Here is a 19,134-nt window from a genome sequence, read left to right as displayed (position 1 = left end):
ATGATTATTGTGCGTTGGTGGTTACATGCGCAGCTGCGCTTGTCTCGTGTGTGGGTGCGTGCGGCTCTCACCCTGTCTTTTAGTACTGACCAGGGTGCTGACTGGTGTGATAATGTTGCATTTGCCTATAATAATGTTAGACTCGATGTGTTTGGTCGTTGACTTGTTCGGTATTGGTTAATCCGTGTGTTTATGTGTAAATAGGACTGTTGTAAGTGCATTTTAGTGTTGGATCAGAGGGGTTATTCTGAGCATGTGTATTTCAAATATGTGCGTCTTCATCATGCATGCATGCAGACCTGTGTGGTGTGGACTATGTGTGGTTCTGTAACGTTACTCATATAGCCTATGTCAGCATTGCAAGCGTCACAGTAAAGTCCTCCCTGTGAAGCACGCGCAGCGCTGCTGACCCCCCCCCCAAAAAATATAATGAGCTCCCCCGAAGACCATGGTATGGTTCGCACACTGCCTCCGTGTCCAGACAGAGAGAAACGCTTGTTCCTCTTGAACGAGGTAGACCTCAGTGTCCAGACAGAGAGAAACGTCTGTTCCTCTTGAACGAGGTACACCGCTGCGTCCAGAAAGCCCGAACACAACTCATGGCTGTGAGATAATGAGCAGGTGACAAGGCAGTTTAGAGCTACAACAATCTACTACACTCAGACAACTTAAGGTTGATGGAAGCCTAATGAGCACTGTGTGTGTGTGTGTGTGTGTGTGTGTGTGTGTGTGTGTGTGTGTGTGTGTGTGTGTGTGTGTGTGTGTGTGTGTGTTTCTCCTCTCAGGTGGAAAGGCAAGTCACTATGTATCGTCAGTGCTGGACGGGACTCATGGCGGTGTTGCTGATCATGATGGTAACGCAGACGTCGGTCGTGGACGCCAACAACCTGACAGAACCAACTGTGAAGCTACCTTTGGAAGGGGAGAACGGCGTGGTCGAACCGCCGAAAACCGTGGCCCGAACAAAATAGCACGAGCAGTTCTGACACTCCCGTGAACGGCGCTGACTCTCCAGCGAGCTCCGGTGTCTGGCTGATGCAGCTGCTGATGGTGGCTTTAATCTGCGTGGCGGTTTAACGCCTCACTCCTGTGACCATGGAGGGTCAAAGTTTAACACCAGTCCTGAACTGAACCTTTCCAGTGTGTCTGATGCGGGGTATATATTAGGGCTGACCTTCATTTTTTTTTTTAGAATTCGAAGCTTCGGGGCCGAGATTCAATTTAATTTAACTTTGTCAGTGCTGTAAAGTGTAAACCTTTTTAAATCTTAGACAAACACAACAGTTTGCTTTCATGAAATATTGTAAGCCGTCATTTGAGGCTTTATAAAGCAGCACAATGAACACAAAATCTGTCAGTGCCGAGTCCGACCTCATCTTAAATAACAAACAGCATTGCTTGTTGTAATTAACAAAGAGAGGCAGAGTTGATTTAGCAAAAAAAAAAAATTATAATCTAATTTTATGCCCATCGAACGAAGCTTCGAAGTATTTAAGACAGCCCTGTTACATTTAAGACCCTTTTAAGACCACTTAGAGCTGCATGTAATACCAATTCCATGACCGTACTAGCAAAAATAACTAGGCTTTCCCTTTCAGAAAAGAAAGGAAGTCAAATGCAGGGCATATCTGCGGGGTGTTAAAAAGTATTCTTCAAAGTCTGTTCATCTTTTGCTGTCACACTCTCTCCATGTGCTTGAAATCAATAAAGCAAATTAAAGCTACAAGGGAATCGCCTCAAAAGTCAGTTCTGTACAACCTCGTCGGGGCAGGTCTGCGCACGGCTGAGCATTTTCATTTCCAGAATGAACAGGGAAGTAAATAGTTTGCTTCATTAATTAAAGGGTGTGAATTTAAGTGTTCTCTAGTGCCTTTTGTCCGATTTAAGGTGGTGGTATAAGTTAAAGGTTGTGGTGTCGAAGTAAAAGAAATCCATGCCCGCTAACGCGGCACCTATCTGGGCTAAGCCCAGGATCTCCTACAATCCTAAATCCGCCCCTGCTGAGGATGGCCAGATAATGTTGATATTTAAACGAAACTTTAAATAATTATACAGAGAAGCTTCAGCAAGTACAAAACGCTGCTGACCGACAAAAGAGAATCCCTCACTGAGGAAAACACAAAGTCCTAACCATCATCTATCACAATGGTGATGTCAGCCAGAGATGGGGAGAAGCATGAACCTTTAAATTACCTCTCTTTGAAAGAAATCACATTTACCCTTTCTTTCTGATATATATATATATATATATATTCTTTTTTTAATGAAACAAGACAAAACACAATACAGTAATAATAATAATAATAATAATAATAATAATAATAATAATAATAATAATAATAAACAAGACTTCACAGGACAATAACAGCAGTAATAATATCAATAATGACAATAAATAGCAATACAAATAATAAAAACAATATAAAATTAAGTTGCCCCCGCCTACCCATCCCCCCCACCCAACCACCTCTAATGTAGTTTCCCCCACCTACCCAACCTCCTCCAATGTACAGTTTCTTCCCCCTCAAATGTATATACTCTTTTTAGATTATTTTTGTACTCACAAACAGTACTGTTGTAGATCTGGTATGTCATATATGTTATGATGAATTGAAAATGGGGGACCCTGATGTAAACAAGACGAAAGTCTTTCTCTGGTCTGCATCCCCTTAACAATTGTGTGTATTGAGCCGTACTGTATTGTACCCATTCTGCAACCTGTTAATAAAGTTGTCAATCAATCAAACAAACCAGTTTCTCAGGAACTTAGCATGTTTTTTTTTATCATGCACATCTTGTGTCTTACCTATTTTTTTTTTTTTTCTATGCCTATTTTTATTATTGTATTTTGCACAATCGATGCAGGCATGACCACCCGCATGATGATGACTAATTTCTGTATTGTACCTCACTGTTACTCATTTTACTCTGTATTGTATATTGACTGAACATTCCTTTACACTCATTTCCTTTTTTTTTTGTACTGTATGTAGCACAACTCTCAGAAACAAGCATTTGATCATAAAGTATTCTGTATTTTATTGTGTCAAATAAAAATAAACTTGAAACATAGAAGGACTGATTTTTGACATGATGCGGCGCAGTTGGAAGAAACAGAAAAAAACCAGCTATAATATAGCATTATATTCAATCTCCCCGCTCCAAAAATAAAGGTTATTCAATTCGATAACGGGGTAAGTAATGCCGATAAACTTTCAGGCGGAGCCGCCTCATTTCCAGACAACTCACTCTCGGTCGTGGGTTTATGCAGAGATGAGGCATAATATCTCTTATCGTGTAAGATAAATACTCTCAGGCAACATGCGTGTGGCGTCCGATATATGGACATGTCTACATTTATACAAATGTAACCGTGGAGGAATTATTTAAGAACAATGTAACGCTATTCAAGTATAATTCCCAACACATCCGCGTCACGTGGCAGCCACCCTCCAATAGGATACGAGCTAAATATCTTAACTCAAAAACACCTAAAAGAGGAAGAGTTGAATATATTTTCTACGAATCTGAATCATATTATAGACAAAGGAAATGAATAACCTCAACCGAACGCTCAGCGGGTGACATCAAGTTGACTTTACGATCCAATCTCTCCCTGTTTTTCTGTTATGTTCTCTCATGTTGCAGATACACAAGGAGCTCTGGCTCCACCAGCTGGACAATCAAGCTAACTGCACTTAGCGTAGGCGAGTGAGAGAACGAATGAATGAATGAATGAATGAATGAATGAATGAATGAATGAATGAATGAATGGATGGATGGATGGATGAATGAATGAATGAATGAATGAATGAATGAATGAATGAATGAATGAATGAATGAATGAATGGATGAATGAATGAATGAATGAATGAAAACTTTATTTAACAGATTGCAGAATGGGTACAATACAGTACGGCTCAATACACAATTGTTAAGGGGATGCAGACCAGAGAAAGACGTTTGTCTTGTTTACATCACGGTCCCCCATTTTCAATTCATAGTGACATTTATGACATACACAACATACATGACATTTATGGCATAGGGACATACATGACATACAGGTATTTAGTACTGTTACATTTGTGACATATACGATATGCAAATATACAGTACTGTATATACGGTAAGTAACTCCACGACCAATGTCCTCAAACTTAAAACATGTCATTTCATTACAGTCCCCTTGTGTTTATACTGGGAATGGGTGAAGACATGCCAATTGCTGGAGGGCTAACGGCTGGTGAACTTGAGAACGGTTATGATTATTTCACTCTTAATACTAAACACTGTTAGGACTATGACTCTTAGGACACTGTTATTAATTTACCCAAGGGGATTAATAAAGGAACACTTGACTTAATTTAGTTTAATTTATTGGCTAATTCATGTACAGAAAATGAACACTGACAATGAAATGCATTCATAAAACTTTGAACCGTTGCTAATTTGAACCTGTGTGAATATATGGTCTGTCCTGCACGAGGACCAGGCCTCCCTCCTCGAGTCCACCATTTGCAAACGCGCTTGCGAGGCCGTATTTTAACTACATGATTACAACTTCAGATCTAATTGTATTGCTTATATCTATGTATTTCTACTATTACTCTGCCATACCTGTACCTCCCCTCCCCATGCTGCTATGACGCCCGAATTCCCCCAAGATGGTCAATAAAGGAATATCTTACTTTAAAACTATGCAATGTTACTCCAGAGACAGTGAGTTGAGCTTTTAAAATGTCTGGCTCAAACCCGTTAGAAATACTTGAACCGCTTGCCTCAACTGCTGGTGAGACTGAGACGTTAATAGTCTCTGAAGAAGCTCCGGCTTTTCCATCCCTGCATCTGATCAAAACACAACTTAGACTGAAGTGGACGTGCATTTTGTTTTACATTAACGCTAGACGGGAACTACGAGCTGACCCCAACGCGTGTGACGTCAAGAGGAAGACTCCCCTTGCTTTGGCTGCGCAGAACGGACACTATAACGTGTTGGAGGTGTGTGTGTGTGTGTGTGTGTGTGTGTGTGTGGAATGAGTTAATGGTTAATATTTTTGATAAAAGTTAATTTACTGTATTTTTATGGTATTTACACTTAAAGTAGAAAAACAAAGGTAATCTGTAAAATAATACAGTGAATTTCCTGTGAAAAAAACGTTTTTCTTTTTTTTCTTTTTTTTTACAGTGTATGGAACCAAGAGGAGAGCGTACCAGTGTTAGCTGCTGTGCACTGGCTTCCGGTCATTATAATTGATTTTAAGGTCCCCCCCCACAAAGCCCTAAATGGAACAGGACCAAATCTCTTGTCAACTATGTGGTAACATTAATAATCTACTACTGGTTTATTGAAGGTTCTGTTAGGGTTTGAACCGACCTCAATCGCACGGCACAGACAGGAGTTTCAGAGTTAGCCAAATACTAGGGCGTATTTATTTACAGAGTCACAAAAGGGGTAAAGTAACAATTATGAAACAACAAGGGAGACTGCCATCGGCAGAGTTCTCTGCGGCTCTGCAGATCCTCCTGGTGATAGCAGTGGGGAATCGGTATTTGACGTTGTAGCGGCTCTGCAGATACTCCCAGCTTTAACTCGAGGTGGAAAACGGAGAGAGAGAGAGATATCAATAACAGTCCAACGAAACACAGAGGCAGTGTGGTTCCCTCCTCCCTTAGCTGTGTCCAGAACCAATGAACAGTAACAATCTTCAGTGTTCTCCACAACACACAAGTTAGCTGAGTTTAGTGCAAACAGAAATTATATCTTCAGTGTCTCTTCAAAACACACACTTCAACTGAGTCCAGTGCAAGCAAAAATGATAATCTTCGGTGTTCGTCACACACACAGACAGAATAATCCAGAGGGGTTTGGTTCCAACTCACCCAAGCGCAAACACGTAAAGCGGGTAAACGAGGCGCAGCTCCAAACGGGGAACAAGGTTCTCATCAGCGGATCTCCACAGAAAGTCCTGGAGGGAAAGAAGACGAGGCACAGCAACGGGGAAAAAGCAGGCAAAAGCAGTTGTATTCCAAAACGACCCGACATCGATTGAAGGGAAGTCCCAGTATAAAAAGCCTCTGGGGCGCTAATCAAAAACTATGACAGGTGCGCGCTGGAATTGATACTTGCTCCAAAAGCGTGTGGCGGGGAATGCACCAATCAACACAGCACCTTAAAGGAGCGGAGCGTGTGGCGGGGAATGCATCAATCAACACAGTACCTTAAAGGAGCGGAGCGTGTGGCGGGGAATGAACCAATCCTCACAGTACCCCCCCCTCCACGGGAGCCACCCGGCGACCAGCCCGACCCGGCTCGTTTGGGTGAGCACGATGGAAGTCGGTGATCAGGCCGGGGTCCATGATGAGCTGGCGGGAGACCCAGCTCCGTTCCTCCGGGCCGTACCCCTCCCAGTCCACCAGGTACTTGAACCCCCGACCCCGCCGTCGAACGCCCATCAACCGGCGGACCTGCCACTGGGGGTGTCCGTCCACCATCTCGGGAGGAGGCGGGTCCGGAGCAGGAGGCATCAGGGGACTGAGAGAGACAGGCTTAACGGATACATGGAAAACGGGGTGAATGCGCATGGACGCAGGAAGCTTAAGACTCACCGCCGCCGGACTGAGCACCTTCAGAACCTCAAAAGGACCGACGAACCGGGGGTTGAGCTTCTTGGCCGAGGACCGAAGCGGAAGGTCCTTTGCGGACAGCCACACCCTCTGCCCAGGGTGGTACGTCGGCGCAGGGACCCGGCGCCGGTCGGCCCCACGACTGGCGCGCTCCGATGACCGGAGCAGCGCAGTCCTGGCAATCTCCCAGACCCGACGGCACCGGTCGAGATGCTCCTGTACGGAGGGAACTGCCACTTCCGACTCCTGTGCAGGGAAAAGAGGGGGTTGGTAGCCCAGGGATACCTCAAAAGGTGAGAGGCCGGTGGCGGAACTGACCATGGAGTTGATGGAGTACTCGACCCAGGGAAGGAAACGGCTCCAAGAAGCGGGTTTCTCGGCAGCCACACACCGAAGAGCAGACTCCACGCTCTGGTTCATCCTCTCCGTTTGTCCGTTAGTCTGGGGATGATAACCAGAGGAAAGACTGACCGTTTCCCCCAATCCCTTGCAAAAAGCCCGCCATACCTAGGAAGTGAACTGGGGCCCCCGGTCCGAGACGACGTCCTGGGGAAACCCATGGAGGCGAAACACGTGGCGTGTCAGGAGGTCCGCCGTCTCGGCCACCGAGGGAAGCTTGGGAAGGGCCACGAGGTGAACCCCCTTGCTGAACCGATCCACCACGGTCAGTAGGCACGTGTTCCCCTGGGAAGAAGGAAGACCCGTGACGAAGTCCAACGCCACATGGGACCAAGGGCGGCTCGGAATGGGAAGCGGCTGCAATAGCCCGGAGGGTGCCTGGTGGGAGGCCTTGCTGCGGGCGCAGACTGCGCAGGCCAGTACGAACTCCTTGACGTCGTTCCTCATGGTGGGCCACCAGAATCGACGAGCCAGGAAGGAGAACGTGCAATGAACGCCTGGGTGGCAGGCGAACCGGCTGGTATGGCCCCACTGGAGGACCCGGGACCGGACTGAGTCGGGGACGAAGAGACGATGAACCGGTACATTGCCTGGAGGGCGATGGAAGCGTAGGGCACGCCTTACCACCCCTCGATGCCCAAGGTGACTACTCCTACCACCCTGGCCTCTGGGAGGATGGGAGTCGGGTCCTCAGTGGTTGGAGCCTTCTTGGAGTGTAACCGGGACAGGGAGTCGGCCTTCGTGTTGCGGGAACCAGGGCGAAACGTCAGCGAGAAGTCGAACCGACTGAGGAAGCTGGCCCATCTTGCCTGCCGGCCATTGAGGCGCTTGGAAGCACGGATGTACGTCAGGTTCTTGTGGTCCGTCCAAATGGTAAATGGCTCCTCGGCCCCCTCTAGCCAATGACGCCACTCCTCCAAGGCAGCCAATGACGCCACTCCTCCAAGGCAGCTCCCGATTGCCGATGTCATAGTTCTTCTCGGCAGGGAGGAAACGACGCGAGTAGAAGGCGCACGGATGTACCTTCTGGTCCGTTGCCGACCGCTGGGATAAGATAGCTCCTAGTCCGGTATCCGAGGCGTCCACCTCTACGATGAACTGTCTCTTGGGGTCTGGATGGAGCAAGACCGGGGCGGAAGTGAACCTCTTCTTGAGGGAGCGGAACGCAGCACACGCCGCTGGGGACCAGTCGAACGGCAGGGCGGGAGAGGTCAGCCTGGTAAGTGGTTCCGCCACCTGACTGTAGTTCCGGATGAATCTTCGGTAGAAGTTGGCGAACCCGAGGAAGCTCTGTAACTCCTTCTGAGAGGTGGGTTCCGGCCACTCCTCCACGGCCCGGATCTTGCGAGGGTCAGCTCGGGTCAAGCCTCTCTCCACGATGAAGCCCAGGTAATCGACGGAGTCGGAGTGGAATTGGCACTTCTCTGCCTTGACGAAGAGCCGATTGTGGAGGAGGCGCTCCAGCACACGGCGGACATGCTGGATGTGTTCCTCGAGGGTCTTGGAGAAAATGAGGATGTCGTCTAGGTATACCACCACAAACTCCTCCAGCATGTCACGAAGGACGTCGTTCATGAGCGCCTGGAATACCGCCGGAGCGTTGGTGAGGCCGAACGGCATTACCAGGTACTCGTAGTGGCCCCTGGGAGTCTTGAAGGCGGTCTTCCACTCATCGCCCTCTCGGATACGGACCAGATGGTAGGCACTCCGGAGGTCCAGCTTGGTAAAGACGGTAGCCTGGGTGAGAGGCTCGAAGGTGGAGTTCATGAGAGGAAGAGGGTACTTGTTCTTAATGGTGATCTCGTTGAGCTGGCGATAGTCGATGCAGGGTCGAAGGTCTCCGTCCTTCTTCCCAACAAAGAAGAAACCGGCCGCCACAGGGGAGGAGGAAGGCCAAATGAGTCCTGCTTCCAAGGACTCAGAGATATATTGATCCATCGCTGCCTTCTCAGGGACGGTCAGACTGTAGAGGCGGCTGCCGGGAAGGGGAGCCCCTGAGCGGAGGTCGATGGCACAGTCGTAAGGCCGGTGAGGCGGAAGGGCCTGAGCCCTGGACTTACTGAAAACCTCCTCGAGGTCGTGGTACTCGGGGGGTATGGTCGAGAGGTCCGGAGGCGGCTCACAAACGGATCTCCGGGGCGAGGGACAGGACGCCGCCTGAAGACACTGGGCATGACAGGAGGAGCTCCACCCCCTGATGGTACCGGAGGACCAGGCGATGTGGGGCTCATGCAGCGTGAGCCAGGGCCGGCCCAGGACTACTGGGACAAGAGGGGATCTGGTGATAAAAAACTGAAGTCTCTCAACGTGGTTACCAGCAATGGTGAGCAGGACAGGACAGGTGCGTTGAGTGATGTCAGCCAGGCGGTGTTGGTCCAATGTGAACACCTCCAATGGCCTCACGAGGTCCTCTAGTGGAATGTTGGCCCGGGTAGCAAACTCGAAGTCTAGGAAACTCTCGTCAGCACCCGCGTCAATGAGTGCCTCCACCGTGGCCCGTTGGTCCGCCCAGGCCAGGGTGACGCTAATCAGACGGCTAGGTGGTGCACGGCTCTGGGAACGAGAAAACCGGCTCACCAGGATCTCCCGGGGTCCCGGCGAGCCTGGTCTTTTGGCCGGGTGGGGCAGTTGGAGATACGGTGTCCATCCCGACCGCAGTAGAGGCAAAGGCCGGACCTGAACCTTGCCTCCCGTTCAGCTTGGCTAAGATGTGAACGTCCCAGCTGCATGGGTTCCTCCCCGGGCACCGAACGGGAGGGGAAGGAACCACCAGTTGTGTTGGGAGCAGGGCGGGCCGCAGTACCGTCACGAGTACGGGGGGTCTGGGGAACCTCTGGAGGTCCCGGTCGGGTTCTCTCACGTCTTCTCTCCTGGAGGCGTCCGTCGATGCGAATGGCGAGGCTGAATAGGTCCTCGAGGGACTCAGGTTCCTCACGGGTCGCGAGCTGGTCCCTGACAGCGTTGTTGAGCCCCCTCATGAAGGTGAGACGAATCGCTTGATTGTTCCAACCGCTCTCCGTTGCCGCCAGTCTGAACTCCAGCACGTAGTCGGTGACCCCGCCACTGCCCTGCCGGAAGGTGCCCAACCGAGCTCCAGGGTCCTGGCCACGGGCTGGGTGGTGGAAAACCCTGCGGAGCTCTGCCACGAAGTCTGGGTAGGAAAAACAGAAATCAGCCCCCATTGCCCAGGAGGCAGTAACCCACTGTGCTGCCCGGCCTGAGAGCAGGTTAGTCATGTAAGCCACTCGGGCTCCCCTTGAAGTGAATCGGCTGGGTTGATGACGAAAAACCAACTCACATTGCATGATGAATGTGGCACAATCCTCGAAGTTACCATTGAACAACCGTGGTTTGGAGAGACGGGGCTCCCGAGGTGCGGGATCGGGAGGCGCGGGGCCTGCCACGGCTGCGGGTGATGCTCCGGCCGAGGCTCCTGTAGTAGGTGGGGTTACAAGCAAGGTGTTAACGGCTTCACTCAGTGCTTGTAATTGGTGGAGAATATTAGTCTGCTAATTACCCTGGGCTGTCTGTAGGCTAGCCAGAGAGCCAAGGGACTCCTGAATAGGCAGGACCTGGTCTCGGAGCTCCTGTACAGCAATGCTGTTCTGACCCTGTCTGTGTCGGCTGAGGTCGTCATGGTCGGGTCGTAATGTTAGGGTTTGAACCGACCTCAATCGCACGGCACAGACAGGAGTTTCATAGTTAGCCAAATACTAGGGCGTATTTATTTACAGAGTCACAAAAGGGGTAAAGTAACAATTATGAAACAACAAGGGAGACTGCCATCGGCGGAGTTCTCTGCGGCTCTGCAGATCCTCCTGGTGATAGCAGTGGGGAATCGGTATTTGACGTTGTAGCGGCTCTGCAGATACTCCCAGCTTTAACTCGAGGTGGAAAACGGAGAGAGAGAGAGATATCAATAACAGTCCAACGAAACACAGAGGCAGTGTGGTTCCCTCCTCCCTTAGCTGTGTCCAGAACCAATGAACAGTAACAATCTTCAGTGTCTCTTCAAAACACACACTTCAACTGAGTCCAGTGCAAGCAAAAATGATAATCTTCTGTGTTCGTCACACACACAGACAGAATAATCCAGAGGGGTTTGGTTCCAACTCACCCAAGCGCAAACGCGTAAAGCGGGTAAACGAGGCGCAGCTCCAAACGGGGAACAAGGTTCTCATCAGCGGATCTCCACAGAAAGTCCTGGAGGGAAAGAAGACGAGGCACAGCAACAGGGAAAAAGCAGGCAAAAGCAGTTGTATTCCAAAACGACCCGACATCGATTGAAGGGAAGTCTCAGTATAAAAAGCCTCTGGGGCGCTAATCAAAAACTATGACAAGTGCGTGCTGGAATTGATACTTGCTCCAAAAGCGTGTGGCGGGGAATGCACCAATCAACACAGCACCTTAAAGGAGCGGAGCGTGTGGCGGGGAATGCATCAATCAACACAGTACCTTAAAGGAGCGGAGCGTGTGGCGGGGAATGAACCAATCCTCACAGGCAGGGTAGGAAACGAACTTTTTGGCTTACCAGCCAACTGGCGAGTATCTGATTTTTTTTACCAGACAAACTGATTTTTTACCAGTCAAAAAAAATCGCTAATTGTGATAATTACTTCTTTGTATGTCTTCGTCTAAATTGATTTTCAATCATAGTAAAAATCACACCGTGTCTCTACTCTTTAAAATATTTATTAGCATAAAACATTAATAACAGTCTCTACTCTTCACAATATTAGCATACAACATGTATTAATCACACTGTCTCTACTCTTCAAAATATTAGGATATCACATATTAACATGAAAGAGGGGACTATTCTGGACTGGGTTGGGCTGAACTAGGCAGTGAAAGATGCTGGGCTGGACTAGGTTGGACTGGGTTGGGCTGGTCTAGGTTGGACTGAGTTGGGCAGTGAAAGAACCAAGCATTTCACTGTAATGTAATAGCTAAATAAAACAACTTGACTTGTTACATTTGCACTCTGGTTGTATGCCAAATGTATTCTGGTTGTACTGTACTTGTGCTGTAAGATGACAATACATTGGAACCGAATTGACAACGCTAGCGGTTCAGCAGGTGTATTCTGAATGCCAAGTATGACAACATCACCGTTGTGAAGGGCATATGGGCGAGTGGTGATATGGGGGGAAACCCGGTAATAATAAAATGTCACTCGGCTGCATTTAAGCAAAGCCGCTCAGTATAGTCCACTATGTTGAACGCGCGTTATGGTAGCTTGTTACATGCTAGGTAGCTAGCCGGCTAATGCTGGTTGACTTGTCATTCTCATCCGACTCGAAGGAGACACGTCGCATGCTGTTGTTCGCCCCCATGTCAGACCGCACTGATATCCGAAAGCGACGACTCTACATGCAATTATTTTCATCCACTGATGTGTTTTTGTCTAAGTTTGTCTACGTTGTCAAGCCGGTGGCAGGAGTCTGTAGGTCCGCGCGCAGTGATCTGTCCACTTCCCCTAGATGGGCGGCATCTTCTAGAAAATGAGTGTTCATTGGAGGAGCTTAGAGCGCATCTGTACAACGATGATGTTCATTGGTTATGGTTGGATTATTATGAGGCGCAAATGGGAGGAATCAAGGGGGGAGTCAGAGTTCGGTTTGTGCCAGTGAGCGAATCAGCAGATTGCAGAATGATTTTTTTGTTTTGTTTTGTAATTACTAGTACTCGCCAGACTGGCGAGTGCTCTTCATGAATTACTCGCCAAACGTAAAAAATACTCGCATTTGGCGAGTAAAGTGGCCTAATTTCCTCCCCTGCTCACAGGTTCCCAGCAACAGCCAAACGAAAATTGAGGATGTAGACTTTGCTGATTATGCATCAAAGCTGTGGAACACTTTACCTATAGACAGACATTAGGGAGGCTTATACTAAATAGTTCTAGTTTCATCGTTTTATTTAGTGAGCTTTATTTAGTAGCCTTTTAATGCATTCTCACTACATCCACACTGTGATTATTGTATTGTAAATTAGATATTTTATTGATGTTTATGCTGCCATTGTATGCTATTTCTGCTCCAATTTTGCTTATCAATGTTCGTATTGTTATTGTCTGCATTGCTTTTTTAACCTTGTTCTTATTCTCTGCATTGCTATTTTAAGTAGATGTTATGTCCATGTCACTGATGTAAACCACTTTGGGCTGCAACTCTGAAGGGTGCTATACAAATAAAGTTTATTATTATTATTATTATTATTATTATTATTATTATTATTATTATTATTATTATTATTATTATTATTATTATTATTATTATTATTGTGCATAGGCTAATAAAGGTATAGTCTCTGTGGAGAATAGCTTTCATCCAATAGAATGGCACTGTTGCTCAACAGAAACCATGGACCCGCCTACCATGGCCAGCAGCACCATGTGAACCGTCTCCACTCCTCCTCACAAGATGTGTACACTTTTCAATGGGACAAACTTATTACAAGGTAGCCTGTAACTTAAGCATGGTGAATAAGACGGTGCCCTCGGTCGATATGTGATGCATTTAAAACAACCTGGGGACTTGTTACTCCTCCAACCACCGTGGGATCCCTGCTGCGAGGACGAGGGGAGATACTTGGTTCACCTTGTTACCTGCCCGCGGGGGGTCTGCGCTTTCCTCACACACCTGGGGTGCGTCTTCCCACGGATAGGTTCTTCTTAACAGCATTTCTGGGAGCGCAGAGCCGCACTGTTTGGGACGATGGTGGTGGGACTGCCACACTGTGTGTTTTCAAACCCTGCTGTTGGTAGAAGTGCTTCCTTTTGTTTGACATGCTGTTTTTTGTATGGCACTATTCTATGCACAGGTGAGCGATTTGTTTTCCTTATATAACGTGGTGTGGTCTATCTAATCGATAAACGGATGATGTTCTGATTGATCAAATGACAGGCCTCATCATTACCTGACACTGTGGTCTAGATCAGGGGTTCCCAAACTTTTCAGGCCGGGGCCCAGAAAATAAGGCGTCAGAGAGCCGCGGCCCAATGCACATCGTCTGGCTTTTTTTTTTTTTTTTTTGTCAGGCGACCGATTTTTTAAGCCAAATATCACTTCAATCCTATTAAGTTAGTTCAAGTTAGTTATTCATTTATATGTGCTATTTATGAGAGGGCTAACTTGTTGCAAAATAATAATGATAATAATAATAGCCTCATTTAAATACTATTGTTGCTTCGGTTGTTTTCAGCGTTTTATGTGCATAATCTGTTATTTAGTTTGAAATGTTCGTTGAAATAAGTAGATTTTTCGTTTTTGTTTATTATAAAACCATATAGTCACATTTTAGAATACAATAGAATAGAATTTTAGAATACAACTAGAAACACTGTCCTGGCCTGCTTCTAAGTTCAGTGACCTGACAATAAATAAATAAATAAATAAATGTTTATTTTTTTTTAATCATCTCGCGGCCCACCCGTGGCTGCTCGCGGCCCACCTTTGGGTCGCGACCCCGACTTTGGGAACCACTGGTCTAGATCAGTGGTTCTCAACTGGTCTAGCCTCGGGACCCAACATTTTCCTTAGTCATTAAGTCGCAACCCACATTTTTGAACCACTATGATTTATTTCAGATATTTTCTTTTGCAGTAATATGCAATCTTTCATGCACTGTTAAAACCCATTCCCCGCCAATGACATGTTACCACGTCATTCTCCGCCATGCGTAATCTGCCAATGACGTGTTACGGCGTCATTGAGATCAATATTTCAAATTTCTGTCATGGCATTCACATTTCACCCACGGAGTCTTGGCTGGTACTGTAGATCTCCGCTCAACTCTCCAATGCTTCAATACCGCCACCTGGTGGCCGATCGGCGAGTTGCCAAAACCGGAAGTGGCCGGAAGTGCTTGGTCCGTACCCTATTCCGTCTGGCCACTCGCTATCGCTCCCGGGACTCCATCTCGACACACTGGATAATCGATCCGTTGCCATAACTCAATAAACAACATGATTGGACGTATATTAGTATTATACAAAACGGAACTGGATCACCTAGATCAACATCCCATAATAGCGATCTTTTTGCTCCACGCTCATCACCCAAGATAAGGTAAGAGGAGACTGGGGTGAGTTTCAGCGTTTTTCTTTATTTTTTTCGATACAAGCTGCTCTGATCTATATATCACCCATACTACATAAATTATTTAACGTCGGCCACAGAATTATAAACCCCCCCCCCCCCCCCCCCCCACTCCGGTCACCAGCAGTTGACATTTTTAATCTGCCGTCGATCGGTATCAAACTGCATTTGATGATCTAATATATGCATTTATGGCTATAACTCACATTCTATGAAATACTGCAGAAAACGATAAAAACATATTTATACTTAGTCTAGATGGTATTTTAGTATGAATGTGTGAATGAAAAAGTCAAACGTTCCTACATCCTGAACGATAGATAATTGATGTTGAATGGGCCATAGTAATGTCAATTTAGCAATACAATTTAAAAAGTTATAGCCCTGCAAAGAAGGTGAACATCTCCATAGACAAATAGAGCTGGCAGATTGGATACAAGGATGCTATAAGCCCTGGCGGAGAATGGGTTTTAACAACATGAAATAAACACAAAAAGTGCAACAAAAGTGCAACTAGGGATAAAAACCCAATGAAATAAAATAATTATAAATAATTATGCTTCTTAGCAGACTTCTTAGCTTAACATAACAGACCTACAGTAAGTTTGGGGGAACTAATGGGATAACTGGGGTTGCAAAAAAAGTGCAACTAGGGCTAAAAACACAATGAAATAAAATAATAATAATAATAAATAATAATAATAATAATAATAATAATAATAATAATAATAATAATAATAATAATAATAATAATAATAATAATAATAATAATAATAATAATAATAATAATAATAATAATAATAATAATAATAATAATAATAATAATAATAATAATAATAATAATAATAATAATAATAATAATAATAATAATAATAATAATAATAATAATAATAATAATAATAATAATAATAATAATAATAATAATAATAATAATAATAATAATAATAATAATAATAATAATAATAATAATGATAATAATAATAATAATAATAAATAATATATCCTTCTTAGCAGATTTCTTAGCTTAACATCCCAGGGAACTAATGGGATAACTGGGGATGTTGTTTGCTCCTGACAAGAGTCTCAGTCTGGGGTGATGGTAGACAAAGCAACTCTGAGGTCATGCTCAATGTCCAATCTGTTCCTCTGCTTTGTCTTCAGCTGGACCAGAGCTGAGAAGCCACTTTCACAAAGATAGGTAGTGCATTTTTTTTTAAACTTTTTTACACACACATCCGCGACCCACTCAAAATGGCTCCGCGACCCACTTTTGGGTCGCGACCCGCCAGTTGAGAAACACTGGTCTAGAAGAATGGGATTAACCCTTGTGTGGCGTTGAGTCTGTGCCTCTGTGCGATCCGTTTTCAATGTTTACTAAAAGAGAAATTATACAATGAATATTATTTTAACACGAGACTCACTGCTGGCCATGGCTCATTCTATGTTTAGAACATACAAAAAGGTTCACTGTGTATGTACCACCTTTTATTTATACATTTCAAGATAAGCATGATGTATTCTATGCATGTCTTGATTATAATGAATATAATTTTTTACAGACATATTTGATCACAAAAAAACTAATAGCAGTTTTTATTTTTTTTATTTTTTTTTATTTATGTGATCTAGCAGAGGTAAATGGCAAATATGAACCATGTATGCTGTCTAGATTGTTTGTAATTGAGATAAAGTTAACATCTGTTAACTATTTTTTACATGAATTGTTAGTATGGCTTCATTGTTTTAAAATCCCAATAATGTTGTGAATCCACCAGACCCATGAACACTGGGTGAGTAACAAAAACGTGGCCACCACACAAGGGTTAATAAATACATATATTTAATTAAGAAATAACCTATACAACAATATAAAAATATTTGCTATTAAAGTTGCCCCACCTATAATGCCTTTCATGCATGGTTGCCAGAGTCCCTTGGCTCTACGGTTACACCCCTACCGGACAGTACACACCACCAGAACCACACTCCGTTTGCCCTGGCAGCCCAGGATGCCAGCTCCCCGGAGCTGCTGTCCCTGCTGCTGCTGGGGCTAACCAGTGCCTGGCTCGTAGGCTGCCACCCTCTGAGCGAGGCCCTGTTCCACCTCCTCAACAGCTGGCTGGCGGTGGAGGACCACTGTGGCTACGACCTGCCCTGGGGACCGCACCGCCTGCTCCCGTGCCTGGGAGGAGCCCCCTTCCACCAGGCCCACCACAGCCTGCTCAGTGGAAACTATGCCCCCTACTTCACCCACTGGGATCTCCTGTGTGGGACCTTCATCTACAGTTCTAACAGGAGAAGACCGGGGGAAGACGTGAAGAGAAGGAGAGACAATAAGGACGAGGATCAGTGAGACAGTGTGTTTTTTGCATTTGTGTGCATTTATGGCATTTAGGTAGGCGTGTAGCAGCTCGGATCTGAGATCATGGACAACACTGGGTATTTGTCTTGAGTTTATATTGATGAGATAAAAGGGACTCACACTGAGTTTCAACACTATACACGCTGTGAGAGCATGCTGTGTATTGGTGAACAGCACTAACACAGCCCCTGCTCTCCCTACTACCAGAGAGGAGTTTGTATGTATAGGCCCCACCACCTACTAAACTGTGATGTCACATGGATCCACAGCTACAAGTGCAGTGAGGGATAGAAATGTCGACTGAGGGGGCGCCAGGGTGGCGCACCACGTACAGCGCTGCGGTGCAACTCGGCCATCCCGGGCTCGACTCCCGGTCCCGGCGACCTTTGCCGAATGTCTTCCCCCGTCTATCTCCCATACTTCCTCTCTCTCTCTCTACCGGACTGCCCGGTAGCAAAAACCAATAAAATATCTACCAAATACATAATAAAAAAAAGAAGAAGAAATGTCAACTGTGAAAGTAGTCAAGCTCATTTTCTAGGGTTAGTGTTGACTATAATAATAATAATTTCTTAAATTGATATAGCGTTTAACAGAGGAGGGGGACAAACTAAGGGGAAGGAAATCAGAGGGTAAAAAACCTTGTTATGTACTGTGTGAGCCAATCGGAGGTTACATTTTGGATGATTTTGGATTGTGGTTAAACAAAATAAATGTTATATCTTGGAACAAACATGCTTATTGGCTCACTGACACTGATGAGATTAACTACTTAGGTATTGAAGCTTGGTATCGCATGACACAGTGTAATTCAATACCAGATGTCGATACCACAGCATTTTGGTATTGTATAGTATTGAAGCAATTCGATATTGATATGGCTTAGAGTAGACGACAGAGTACAGCAACTTGCAATTGGCCTGGTCTACAAGATACACTACTACACCACTAAGGTACCCATGTACATGTCAAAATACTTCCCAAAGGTCAGTGAATTCCACGACCACAACACTAGAGGGAGCTCCACAAATCATGTTCAACCCAAATTTGGCTCAAACCAGGGACTAAACACGTTTTGCAATTATGCCACATCAATGCAATTCTAATTCTAAACTGGCCCTGGTAAATGTCCAAACCCCCCACCCACCCAACCCCCTCAAATGTACAGTTTCTTCCCCCTCGAATGTATATTTATTTTTATGATCTCTGTCTCTTAAACAGTACTGTATATTTGTATATCTTGTATGTCATAAATGTCAGGATGAAACAGTACTGTCTATCTGTATGTCATGTATGTCATAAATAAATGTGTGCCATTGAAAATGGGGGACCCTGATGTAAACAAGACGAAAGTCTTTCTCTGGTCTGCATCCCCTTAACAATTGTATGTATTGAGCTGTACTGTATTGTACCCATTCTGCAATCTGTTAATAATATGTTTTCAATCAATCAATCAATCAATCAATCAATCAATATCATAATCACATTTAGATTCCCAGCCCTACGTCGTGCTGACGGTCAGGGGTAGAGGCCGCTCTGTGCAGCAGTGTGACTGGAGGCTCAGTTACCTGGAAGGGAACCAGGGTTGTGGACTAAAGTTTACACCGATTACTGCACAACATGTCTTGATTTTGTAAATACTGCAGT

General features: G+C 45.6%; 1 pseudogene across 1 annotated transcript; it reads left to right on the top strand.

Moving 5' to 3' along the window:
- Positions 1-830: 830 nt before the first annotated feature.
- On the top strand, positions 831-17,478 carry LOC311247977 (cholesterol 25-hydroxylase-like protein; annotated as a pseudogene). The gene is made up of 3 exons: positions 831-902; positions 13,793-13,848; positions 17,054-17,478. The product of its transcript is annotated as a cholesterol 25-hydroxylase-like protein (transcript).
- The last annotated feature ends 1,656 nt before the right edge of the window (positions 17,479-19,134 follow it).

This window comes from Notolepis coatsorum, assembly GCF_963971535.1.
Source record: "Notolepis coatsorum genome assembly, contig: SCAFFOLD_193, whole genome shotgun sequence".
Taxonomy (NCBI): Eukaryota; Metazoa; Chordata; class Actinopteri; order Aulopiformes; family Paralepididae; genus Notolepis; species Notolepis coatsorum.
The sequence above is the reverse complement of the archived record's forward strand: the minus strand, read 5'-3'. Positions and strand labels throughout refer to the sequence as shown.